Source organism: Phasianus colchicus, chromosome Z (assembly GCF_987193195.1).
Source record: "Phasianus colchicus chromosome Z, bPhaCol1.hap1.1, whole genome shotgun sequence".
NCBI classification, from domain to species: Eukaryota; Metazoa; Chordata; class Aves; order Galliformes; family Phasianidae; genus Phasianus; species Phasianus colchicus.
This window is the reverse complement of record NC_143476.1, coordinates 45,922,255-45,935,225: the sequence shown is the minus strand read 5'-3', so window position 1 is coordinate 45,935,225 and position 12,971 is coordinate 45,922,255. Positions and strand designations below refer to the sequence as shown.

The 12,971-nt window shown below is 40.9% G+C and overlaps 1 long non-coding RNA gene across 1 annotated transcript; it reads right to left on the bottom strand.

Annotated features, from left to right (window-relative positions):
• Positions 1-4,375: 4,375 nt before the first annotated feature.
• On the bottom strand, positions 4,376-11,454 carry LOC149912937 (uncharacterized). Its single transcript, XR_016462197.1, has 4 exons — positions 10,963-11,454; positions 7,635-7,703; positions 6,115-6,273; positions 4,376-4,482 (listed from the first exon to the last, which is right to left on the bottom strand). It is a non-coding gene; the product is annotated as an uncharacterized LOC149912937 (long non-coding RNA).
• Positions 11,455-12,971: the final 1,517 nt, after the last annotated feature.

Genomic DNA, 12,971 nt, shown 5'->3' with positions numbered 1-12,971 from the left:
GCCAGTGTTTTCCAGTGCACTTTGCCAGTTTGTGAAGATAATTTAGCATTTCAGTCCTATGCTTCAGTGCACTTCCTGCACATTCTAGTTAGAAAGAAACTTCCTTTTGAAAGAGCATGTACTATGTTTCATTAAGTAATTTATTGATTAATACAGAGAAAAGTGACCTGAGAACATCTGAATTGTACCTGCTCTTTGCATGTACTCTGCCTCTGACCATGGTTTTGATTGTTAATGTCCACACAGTGTACGCCTGTCAGATTTGTTCTTACATCACAACAGTTCAAACAGCACTGCATCTCCTATTGCACTCTGTGCAATACACAGATAAAACCTTACTAAAGTCAAGATATCACAGAATCACAGAATCACAGAATGGCCAGAGTTGGAAGGGACTTGAAGGATCATGAATCTCCAACCCCCCTGCCACATGCAGGGCCACCAACCTCCACATTTAATACTAGAGCAGGCTGCCCAGGGTGCCATCCAATCTGGCCCTTGGACACCTTCAGGGACAGGGCATCCACAACCTCTCTGGGTGGCCTGTTCCAGCACCTCACCACTCTCACAGTACAGAACTTCCCCCTGACATCCAACCTAAATCTTCACTCCCTCAACTTAAAACCATTTCATACGTATCATCTATTGCTATTATTTTAATGTTTTAACACAGAAGGAAATTTGGTTGTTTAGTCTTGATTTGTTCTTGTTGACAGTTACTGTCCATAGTCCTGTCTTAGGGCTACAGGAACAAGTTCCAGCACTGGCAAGTAAATAAGGAAATACCTACACTGCATCACAATGGAGAAATCTCCCACTTTCTAGGAACACAATATGCTGAGGTTATCCTTTGAAGTGCCTGTACACCGAGCATGTCCAACCCATGTCCCTGGAGAGCTTGCAGCCCTGCCTGGTCCCTCGGTACCAATTGGACATCAGTCCTTGGTAAACCCCATCTGGGCTGAAAGTGGGGCTCAGGAGAGCAGGGCCAGCTCAAGTGTTGGCAAATTGGTTTATGATTTTGATACATTGGCTAAACACAACCCTCTGAGCAGCCAAAAATATGCAGCCGTGCTTTCCTGTGTGATAAAGGAATTTGAGAGTAGATTTCAAGATTGCTGATAACATTATCAATTTTGGGGTTTATTTCTGACTCCATTTTCAGTCAACATAAACACAGTATTTGCAAATTTTCAAATGAAATAAATTGATCTGCAACCAAAAGTTGATCATGCTTCTAGAAGACTTCTACAAGCCTTCTCTTGCCATAGAGAAATACCCCTCACTTCATAGTCACATCTTATCCATGTGTCACGGAGTTAACTAGATCAATATATGCCCGTGACAGGGGGCAGTAGGCCCCTACCCTCCCCACCCCACCCCCCGCCTGGCCCCACAAAATGGGAAGGAAAGGGAGGAAAAAAAAAAAACAGCGGCAACAATCTATGGAGTTAAACTTATTTTACTAACTATGATATCGGAATGCAAGATAACACAATATAATACAATCTAATTGAAATTGAGACTAATAAATCAAATAAGATAGGAGAGAGAGAGTTCCTGAGACCGAGTCAAACCTGAAAAGCTTGGAACGGCTAGGAAAGCACCCTCAGCACCCACTGCCAGGCAGTAAGAGACCGCCCCACCAGGAAGGGTCAGATCCCATGACTTCCGTAATGTATAGGGATAGGTACCTGGAATTGGGGCATTGACACTTTAATTCCAGTACATGATGTTTTGATGTAGAATACTGAAAATCAAAAAAAAAAACCCATAAAACCATGACACCATGTCATCACTTTTTGGCAGTTTTTACACTTTTTGGCAGTTTATACACTTGTGAATAACTATTTTGAAGCACAGAGAGAGTAAGATTTCATCAAAAATCTCTGATCAGCACCTTGGGAAATCACCAAGAACCATGGCCATTGAACTAGCCTGATGTGTTAGTTTCACAAGAACAAGATCACACATGCCTAGTTTTATGTTTTGGTCTCTCTTTTTTATGTTTTATTTAAAAATAAAATAAAATAAAATAAAAATTAAAGTAAGTTTTGTTACTTATGCATTAAGTATATAATATATTTTAGGGGGAGTTCTCTGAAAGCAATGCCTCTTGTTTTATTACATTGGCCTACAAAGTCAGAGATGGATGTAGATGGGATGGCTGTAGAGGCTGAACCTTCACAGCTCAAGGGCTGCAGTGAAAATAAATAAGTGAAGTTTGAGATTATTATTGCACTGAGGAGACTGCACAGTATGTTCATAATCCTGGACTTCAAGAGTACAGACTTTGACCTTTTCAAGGAATTCCTTGGTAAAGTACCATGGAGTAAACCTCTGGAGAGAAGAAGGGCCCAAGAAAGCTGGGCCAAGCAATCACCTCATGAGCCTGAGAGTAATCAACAAAAAGGAAGTCAGGCAAAAATGTCAGAAAGCCTGCAAGAGTGAACAAGTTGCTCAAGGTCAAACTCAGATGAAAGAAAGGAAGCCTATAGAACATGAAAGCAAGGACAGGTAACAGAGAAGACAAAGATCAATTTAGGAAAGCCAAAGCCTAGATAGAATTGAATCTGACCAGGACATCAAGGGCAAGAAGAAGAATTTCAACGTGGATGTCAGTGACTAAAGGAAGACTAGGTAAAATCTAGGCCCTTTCCAAGAGGAAACAGGGGACATGGTTACCCAGGATGTAGAAAGCTCAGGTACTCAGCAATTTTTTTTGACACAGTCTTCACTGGCGAGGGTTATAGCCACACCATCCAACTTGTAGAATCTGAAAGCAGGGACTGGGAGAATGAATTAACATCTACTGCAGGAGAAGATCAGTTCAGAAATCACCACAAGAGCCAGAACATGCTCAAGTCTATAGGACCTTATGAAATGCATCCAAGGGTCATGAGGGAAGCAGTGGACAAACTGATGAGACACAATTCATCACATTAAATAAAGTTGCTGCATTCCACTGAAGTTCTCAGTGACTGGGAAAGAGGGAACATAATCACCATTTATAAAGAGGGAAAAAAGAAGAAAAAACCAGGAAACTATGTTCCAGTCAGTCCAGCCCCTACCAGACAAGATCATGGAGCAGATCCTTCTGGAAAATGTCCTATAGTACATGGAGAATAGAGAGAGGATTGATGATAGCCAACATGGCAAGGTTGTAAATTGTGTGCTGACAAACGTGATGGCCTTCTACTAGGAGTTTACAGCATTGGTGGGTTAAGGAAGAACCTGGGCCAGGGCCATCTCAAGGACAGATGCAGTGTGGGTGATGAATACACTGAAGACAGACCTACAGAGAAGGACATAGGATACTGGTGGATGGAAGGCTAGGCATGAGCCAGCAGTGTGTGCTTGCAGCCCAGAAGGCCAACTGTATCCTGGGCTGCATCAACGAGGGAGAGCAGCAGAGCAGGGAAGGGACTGCCCCCCTCTGTCCTCGTGGGTCTTCATTTGGAATTCAGGTCTGGGTAGCCAGCACAAAAAGATGTGGAGGTTTGGAATGTGTCTTGAAGAGGGATGGAGCACCTCTCCCACAAAGGCAGGCTGAGAATGTTGGTGTTGCTCAGCCTCGAGGACTGAAAGCTCTGGGGAGACTGTCCAGGAGTTAACAAAGCCTTGGATCCCATTTTCTCTCCTTAGAAAATATTTGTTTCTGTACTGTGACATACAAAGCCAACTTGTTCTACTGCTCAGGCAAAGAATCACTATTTGCATACCTTCACACTCTAAAATCCCAAAGATTTTTTAGCATCTTGTAACAATTAGCTGTTTCAGGCGAATGACTTCCATCATAAGCAGTTTGTTCTTAGTAATCTCATTAAAAAAAAAGATAAAAAAAGAAGAAAAAAAAAAAAACAAAACACCCACTATCATTTAAGTCTGAAGCTTGAGAAGAAAACAGGAAAGTCAAGATAAAAGTAATATTTAAAAACCTACCAGCAATTAGAAACTTCAGTTCCAGTTTCATGCTTCCATGAAGCATTTCTCACTCATGGTAGTGGGCAAATACGATTGTCACAAGTCTGAACACTGTAGTGATCTTTCCTTGTAGGTTGGAGTTCTTTATCCCTCAAATCCTTCCTATTGGTTTTTGAAATATGATTAATCTTACTGAGCAAAATTGTGTCTACAGGTATGTAGGTTTTAGAGAAATGAAAATTGATGTGGATTTAAAAGTGCCTTTTCTGTCATAAATGCAATGTGGGGATAACTAATTCAAGATGATATTGTTAAAGGACACTGATAAAGTGTTTGAGCAAACAGCTATATGTATTTATCAGTTGAAGCATGCATCCTAAATGTATTAGAAAATGATAATCTCACACTGATTGAGGATGTAACATTTATTTTCATCCAGATATGTCTTACATCCTGGAGACTACAATGCATTTTGCAGAAAGCTTCAGTATTTCATGGACAAATTATATGTTTATCACTTCTGTGTGTTCTGTCACTAGGCAAATGGAGACGCTAGATCTAAAAAAATAAAATAAAATAAAAAATCATTAAATCATTCACTGCTTTTCTGTCCCAATCATTATGAATCAGCCTTTTACAAAGAGCTTCCCAAGGGCTCTAAAAATTTTGAGATGTTTCCCTCAACTACATATGACACAGCTAGACAGACAAGAGGAAACTTCATCCTTGTGAACAAGAGCCCACCAGAGACATGTAATCCCTGGCAAAAGTGTTTAATCACATTCCTCAGTCAGGTGTCAAACAGAGTGAAGGCACAAGCACAAGAAAGTTTTGTTTAGAAGACCTTAAAAAACAGCCAAGTGGCAAATTTGAACATCTGTGCTAGACTGCAGCCGACCTGTTTTTTCAGTCTAATCTGTCAAGATAACCATTTTCCCATTCTCTTAAACAAACACAGACTTCCTTGTTTAAACACTGCAACAGTTCTAATAGAGCATGGGTTTTAATCATTCTCTGCTAAGTACACTAGCAAGAGACTGCAAAAAGAAATAAAGCATCTTAAATGGAAGCTGCTGATTTTGCTGTGTGCAGAGCTCAAATTTCAGATGGGCTGTAAACAGTCAGTTTATAACAAAAAATTGCTGTTTGAAAAGAGATGAGCTCTTTTTTGGTCTTTTAGTAAATGCAGCAGCTGAATTTAATTCTATTCTATTCTATTCTATTCTATTCCAAAAGACTAATTAGAATATGAAAGATGGGGTGGGGAAGGGTGGAATTCTTTTTTTTTTTTTCATGGGTTTTCCTTTTCTACAGAATTCCTCTACTGCTCAGACTACGTTAATATAGCATTAGTAAAGGGTTTTCCATCAGTAATATAATCATAAAATATGATAAATTATAGACTGTAGCAGTCTACAGTTAGTCACTGCTTCTAATACCAAAATCTAGGAAGATGTAATATATCTGTCACAGGAAGACTATTAAATGCAGACACAAAAATAAATCCAATTAAAATCAGTCATCTTTTCTTCTGACTTATCTTTCTACCCTCTTGAGGCTTTTCCCCTCTCTTTCCTTTTATATTTGTTCTGACTTATTCCATTCTCTACTGTATTATTTATCTTAGATTTTTAATTGTTTTGCATATTGCTCCCTTGTTTTTCTATTCTGTAACTGTTTGTTCTTTTTCTCTCTGAAAGGAGAATTGCTTTTCCATTTATTCTGCCATGATTTTATGCCTTACACCCACTACTGACAAGGTTTTTTTCCCCTTTTCCAATGATTTTATGCTTATTTTAAATTCTTTTATCTGTTTCCTTTCATTGCATCTTATTGACTCTTTCTTTCTCTCTCCTACCACGCTCATTCTTTATCCCTGAGATTTAATTCTTCGTGTCATTGAATCCCTCCCTTTATCTGAGTAAGGATTTCCCCACATCCTAATCTCTCATCTTTTCCTATCCAACATATGCTGCTCCTAAGCTTGCATTCCTTATGGGTACTTTCTGCCTGCTCTGCTCCAAAGGATATACTTCTACTGACAGAAATACTACTCTTCCACCTTACTCTTCTACCTCTTTCTTCATAAACACTACAGCACCTGGTGAGTCAGACAATGTGCCTCCTCCAGATTTGGATTTTGTGATTTCCCACAAAAAAAATTCAGATTGTTTTATATCCACGAGTCACCTATGTGGAGTCCAGGTGAATTCTTTGTTGGGATCTTCCTTCTTCCTCAAAAGGAAGAGTCTCGGTTAGGTCAGTACAGCAGCTGCCCATCACAAAATTTCCTATATAGTTTATGCGGATTCCCAAGAGTTCTGTGGCACTCTAGTTGAAAGAATTTACCTTTGGAAAAAAAGAACACACAAGATCTGCAGAGGGAGTTTTAAAATTCTTTTCTCATACGTAAAGCATACAGAATCATGTACAAACAAAAACCCCACACATATGGTCCAACCAGAGTTTGTTAAACTTTTTCAGTCATTCTACAGATCCAATTTATGATTGAAACAGCTACACTCCTTTTTTCTCCTATTTACTCTCCTGTTTTCCAAACAAAGTTCATATGTGGAGTAATAAAAGAGATTGGGAAGATTTGAAGAAGATATCCACTTCATCCAGTTATGGATTCAAGAATTTTCTAAAATCTCTGCATCTGGAGGTAAATTTCCCTCGTACAAGTAACCCAAACTCCAGTGTGCTACAAGGGTATCATTCAAGTACCAAGTGAAGAGCAGTTGTTTGATAATAAACATCTTGGAGAAGAGAAGACTCTAGGCCTTCCAATACCTGAAGGGAACATATAAACAAGAGGGGGAACAGCTGTTCATGAGGGGGGACAGGACGAGGGAAAATGGTTTTAAACTGAGACAGGGGAGGTTTAGGTTAGATATTAGGAGGAAGCTTTTCACAGAGTGGGTGGTGACACAGTGGAACAGGAACCAAGAAGGTTGTGGATGCCCCATCCCTGGAGGCATTCAAGGCCAGGCTGGATGTGGCCCTGGGCAGCCTGGTCTGGTGGTTGGTGACCCTGCACATAGCAGGGGGGTTGAAACTAGATGAGCATTGTAGTCCTATTCAACCCAGGCCATTCTATGATTCTATGATATTATCCATCAGAAACAGTAATTTTAAAGCTTTTGCAAAATTTTTTTGCAGTGTGTATATAGAAAACCTTTTGACTGCAGAAGACTGAGAATCCTTAGAAAATTCTTGAATCCAGAACTTACTTAATGACATTCAAAAATTTTTGGTGCTACCTTTTCATCATCTATACATGTTGTCACCTCATCATTGTGCAAAATAATTTGCAGCTTTCATAATTATGAAAGGGTCTGTTTTGGGAAATCTGTGGTAGATAGACTATGCTGACATTTTCCATCAAAGAAATGCATTGAGTCTTTTGCTGAGTATTAGAAAGTTCTGTTTTTATATTTATGCAACATTATGGTGCCTTTCATCAGTTCTGCTAAGGATACTAACAAATCCATGGAAGGCTCATGAATCAGAAAACATAACATTCAGACTTCCTTCCAAATTTTCCTTCAAATCCCAGCCAACATTTACACCAGGGCACACAGCTAGTTCATGATCACATTGGTGACCACTGGGAACTCCAAGGCCTTTGTCCAGTCACACCCGAGCTCGTATTTTTACTTGAGATTACTGTGTCCGGATGCAAGACTTAAAGCATAACATTTTCAAACCTCAGTGACATTCTTCATAATCAAATCTTCCAGCCAGTTGATGCCTCTCAGTGCAGTGGCTCTTCTTCCCTGTGTATATAAAGATCCTCTGTTATTGATCATAGAATTACAGATTTGTAGGTGTTGGAAGGAATCTGCAGAGATCATTGAGTTCAATCCCCTGCTGAAGCAGGTTCCCTATAGCTGATCACAGAGGTAGGCATTCAGATAGAGAAAGAGACCCTACAGTCTCTCTGGACAGTCTGTTCCAGTGCTCCATTACTCTAACAGTAGAAGTTCCTTTTTTTTTGTATGGAACTTACTGTACTCTAGTTTCTGTCAGTTATCCCCTGTTCTATTATTGCTAGCCACCAAAAAGTGTCTATCCATATCAATTTGGCTCCAGCACTTTAGGTATTTATTAGCATTTATAAGGTCCCCACTCAGTCTTCTCTTCTTCAAACTGAAGAGTCCAAGATCTCTCAGCCTTTCCTTGACTGGGGGATGCTCCAGGCCCATAAAGGTATTGCTTACAATCCACTCTGGTATCCACCTCTAGGATTTCTTCTTGTGAATGGCTGTCATTTTGACTTTGGGCCACCAATTATCAGTCATTTCAGCCAGTTTTCCACAAATATTCTGTTCCACCTGTCCAGCATTAATGAGGATTCTTGAAAGGCTTGCCAAACACCATGCTAAGGTCAAGGGAGATGAGATCCCCAGCTCTTCCCTCACTGCTGAGCAAGTAGTTTTACCATAAAAAATGATTTAGTCAAACACTCTTTGCCCTCGGTAAATCTCTGTTGACTTTTATCAGTGGTATTCCTGTGTGTCGCGTGCTTGGAAGTAACTTAGAATAAAATCTCAGGGGCTTCAAAAAGACTCATATTATCCTGGATCTGTATTTGCTTTGATCTGACTGTGATATTGCAGAACAGTTCTTTCCAGTTTAACAGTATACACTGTAACATAAATGCTCCTGTGATTCATTTAGTACTTAAGAAGCCACTTCATTTCAGTTTTTAGAGCATCCTATAGTATAGCTCAAGGAATAGTGGAAGGAAGAGATGCCATTCAGAGGGACCTCAACAGACTTGAAAGGTGGGCCCGGGTGAATCTAATGAGGTTCAAAATGGCAAAGTGCAGAGTTTTGCAGTTCGGCCAGAGGAATCCCAGGCATCTACTGGAAGGAGCAGTCTTTGAGAGCAGCCCTGCAGAGAAGGACCTAGGGGTCTTGATAGATGAAAAGCTTAACAGAGCCAGCAGTGTGCTCTTGCAGATCAGAAAGCAAATGTTATCCTGGGCTCCATCAGAAGAGGGGTGGCTGCAGGGACAGGGAGGTGATTGTCCCTCTCTACTCTGCTCTTGTGAGGCTCCATCTGGAGTACTGTGTCCAGGTCTGGAGCCCCCAGTACAAGAAAGACAGGGAGCTGTTGGAGAGGGTCCAGAAGGCGGCCACGAAGATTATCAGGGGACTGGAGCACCTCCCCTATGAAGACAGGCTGAGGGAGCTGGGCTTGTTCAGCCTGGAGAAAAGAAGCAGGGTGACCTCATTGCAGCCTTTCAGTACCTAAAGGGAGCCTAAAAACAGGAGTTTTTCAACTCTTTGAAAGGGTAGATAACTGCAGGACAAGGGGAAATGGTTTTAAGTTGAGGGAGGAAAGATTTAGGTTGGATGTCAGGGGGAAGTTCTTTACTGTGAAAGTGGTGAGGTACTGGAACAGGCTGCCCAGAGAGGTTGTGGATGCCCCGTCCCTGGAGGTGTTCAAGGCCAGATTTGAATGTGGCTCTGGGCAGCCTGGTCTAGTATTAAATGTGGAGTTTGGTGGCACTGCCTGTGACAGGTGGACTGGGGATTCATGATCCTTGAGGTGTCTTCCAACCCAGAGTCAACAAGTCATATATTTTGGGGGATTTGCCTATGTATATGTCAGGTTGTATTCCAGTTTTCTGACTTATGGAACACTCTGTAAGGCTGAATGGTCAGAATGTTCTGACTTATACCTTAAAGATCTCTCTCCTGAGGAGCTGCATCTCTTGTGCAAACACACCAATAACTACATATCCCAATGAACCCAAGCCTGCAGGCTTGAATGAATATTTGTTTGAACTCAGTAGAATAAGTACCCAAATGTACTTCTTATGGGGCAACACAAAAAAGACATTATGAAATAATAAAGTTATATTTTAAATATTTACAAGGAAACAAAATAGGTTTTGTAGAATAATTTAATAATAAGAGAATTAAGTTTTCACTAATATATTTCTGCCACAGCACATCTTTTTTTTTCAATACTTTAAGGCAAGTAATTTAAACTTTTACACCATACTCATAACATATAAAGTTGCTGAAGAGTGACATTCTTTTTCAGAAGAATGAGAATTTTAGCTATTCAACAGCAAGGAGGAATCAAGAGCCACGCTGGCACAATCAGCATATTTTTATGAATGCTTAGTTTATTAGCATCATAAATAATTAATTAAATCCAGGTAGACTGCCTTAAAAAGCAATTTACTAAGCTGTCAACCAATAGAGCAACAAACTGCGTGGAAAATAATTTGCTAAGAGGGGTAATTTTTAAAAAGAATTAATTATTAAATTTAAAATACAATACTTTTCTTCTGAACTCTATATTTCAATTGCAGCATTGTCTTCAGGAAAATGTGCAGTTGTGGAAGATGAGAGGCAAACAAAAGATTTTATTTTAAATAAAAGAATACTTTTAAAATGTAACATGCTACAAGAGATATCTCCCATCCAAAGATGTAATAGATGAACATATTTCTTGCCTCAAAATGATTTAAATATTGTTCAATAATTAATGTGCTGCTGTGCTAATGTGGCATTATAGAGAAGAACTAATTCAAAAGCAATTAGTAGTATTAGATGAAAGTTTTGCTTTGGGGACTTTTATTATTTAGAAGTTATTTTTTATCATTAATTTAAGCTCGGTAGCTTACATTTGAGGCTGTGCAGCTGTGGTGGCCTGGCTGCTGGCTGCATGTGTGACCTGGCAGGGTTGCTGCTCTCCAGCCAGCCGCTCCTCACAGCCTGCAGGCACAGACTCCAGGACAGCTTTCTGCTGCCAAGCCATCCCCATGGACGTGCAAATATTTTTAACCCTGCCAGCTCCCCACTGTTGTAGCTAAGATATAAAAGAAGAATGCAGCATCCTGGCTTTGTCTTGCCCTTCAGTCCCATGGACAGGCAAAGGTTAAGAAGGAGCAAAATTAAGCAGACAGCCCTATGTGGCCCATAGAAAGACACAGTCTGCTGCGGGGGCCAGCTCCCTTTACATAAATGGGAGAAAGCTCCATGAATGAGATCATTTTGACTTCCTCTGCTCACATGCTAATGCAGGCTTTCTTTCCTTTGGCCAAAGCAGGTCAGCCATGTAATAAGGTTCAGCAGTGCATTGTGAAGCATTTCCGAGCCCCTGGTGCCTGCACTGTGACTCAGGCCAGAAGAACGTGACATGAGGGGGCTTCTCTTGAGGGCTAGCATTCATGGGGCCCACCTCAGTTCTTCTGCCAAGGTGCTCAAAGTGAAGACCTCAGTGGCTCAGGATGCTCAGGAGGAATCACTGGAAGTCAGATGGCAAGAGACCTCCCGAGGGCTTATTAAAATGGGATTTCTGTAGGCTCTGCTTTCATTGAGATGGGGGGCAGTTCCATCACCAAGGAGTACCAGCCACAGCAGATAAGTCACAGCAATAAGATACTGGACACTTTTTCTTGGTGTCGGTGTATGTTTTTTCCATCCTTGATGGACTTTGCTCTCAAAATCTTTAAATTTGCTCACTAGATTTTTTACTCCTGAGAAGTGCATCCAATTTCTTCTGTTCCCACAGAAATCATCAATTCAAGTGAAAAGTGAGAGGGTTGAATTTGGAGGCAAGCAAATAGTGGTGTAAATTTCTCATTAGCAAAATCAGCCCAAACCTGTGAAATTTGGTGTTGTTGCTCCAAAGACAGTCCTGCTTTAAGTGAAAACAAAGTCCATTGATATCTTTGGGAATGGCATGTTTTTATTCTCTGCTTGATTCATTGGACCAAATTACTGCTACTGCCTTGACATGACTGTGAATTTAAAATAATTAAGAATGTACATGCAATGTGAACACAGATCTGTAAAATTCACATGCTGAAAGGGAAACAGAACCAAAGTAGTATAAAGAGAAGTGTAAACCAGCAAAATCTTGTCCACTCCAGCTCTTTTACTGTCCCCTTGAACCTTCATGATGGTGGCAGCTTTTGACTCCTCAGAAAGTGTGCTGCATGACAAAATCACACATGCAGTGAGCCTGGTGAATGGGTGGTTGCAAGGTGGGAGATGAAGTGACCAAGAGGAGCCTGCCCTAAAGAAAATCCCGTTCTTGCTCACCCTAGGCTCTTCCATGATTGGCACTGCCCCAGCTGAGTGATGCTGCAGCAGGGACTAAAGACCTGCCAAAAGGCAATAGGTTATATTACACATTTTACAGATTTGTGAACAAATTAGAAATGGTGATGAAGAGAATACAACCATCACTCAATCCCAAGTGTCTGTCAACCAACCACTGTTTCTACATCAGCCCATGCTGCTGGCTTCCCTCTTGGAACAGGAGACAGGGTGGTGTTCCTAGCAGTTTGCTGGGAATTCTTGCTTTGTATCTTTTGGCAACATCTGCAGGTGCTGGCTAGTGCTGGGCTGTGCTCTGGACCAGCTGCAACCAGTAGCTCCACTTCAACATCAGCAGCCTTTGTGTGTACTGAAAAGACTCCTTCATACTCCCCGGTTTATTTAAGAAATAGACTTCTGTCAGGTTTCCACAGTTACAGAAAGGTTAATGAATTATATTACTTATGTCTTCTGAAAATCCAGAATGTAGTTTTAAATATGCATGTGCATGTATACCAACAGATATATGTGACTGGTGTATATGGGACTGACACTCTTCGACAGCATTATCAGTGATCTAGATGGTGGGATTGAGTGCACTCTCAGCTAGTTTGAAGACAACACTAAGCTGAGTGGTGCAGTTGAGACAACAGAAAGAAAGATGCCATCCAGAGGGATTACTTGAAAAGTGGACCTATGCGTACTTAATTAGATTTAACAAGATCAGTGAAAAGCACTGCATTTGAATCAAGGCAATCTCAGACATGAGTACAGGGAGAAGAACACATTGCAAGCAGCCTTGCCTAGAAGGACATGGTCCTGGTGAACAGGTGCCAGCATTGTGTGCTTGCAGCCCAGACAGCCAGCTGTATCCTGGGCTGCAGTAACAGCAGTGTAGCTGCAAGGAGACAGGGCAAGGAGAGAACTTGTCCCCTGCTGCTCTGCCCTCATAAGGCCCCATCTGGGGTACTGTGTCC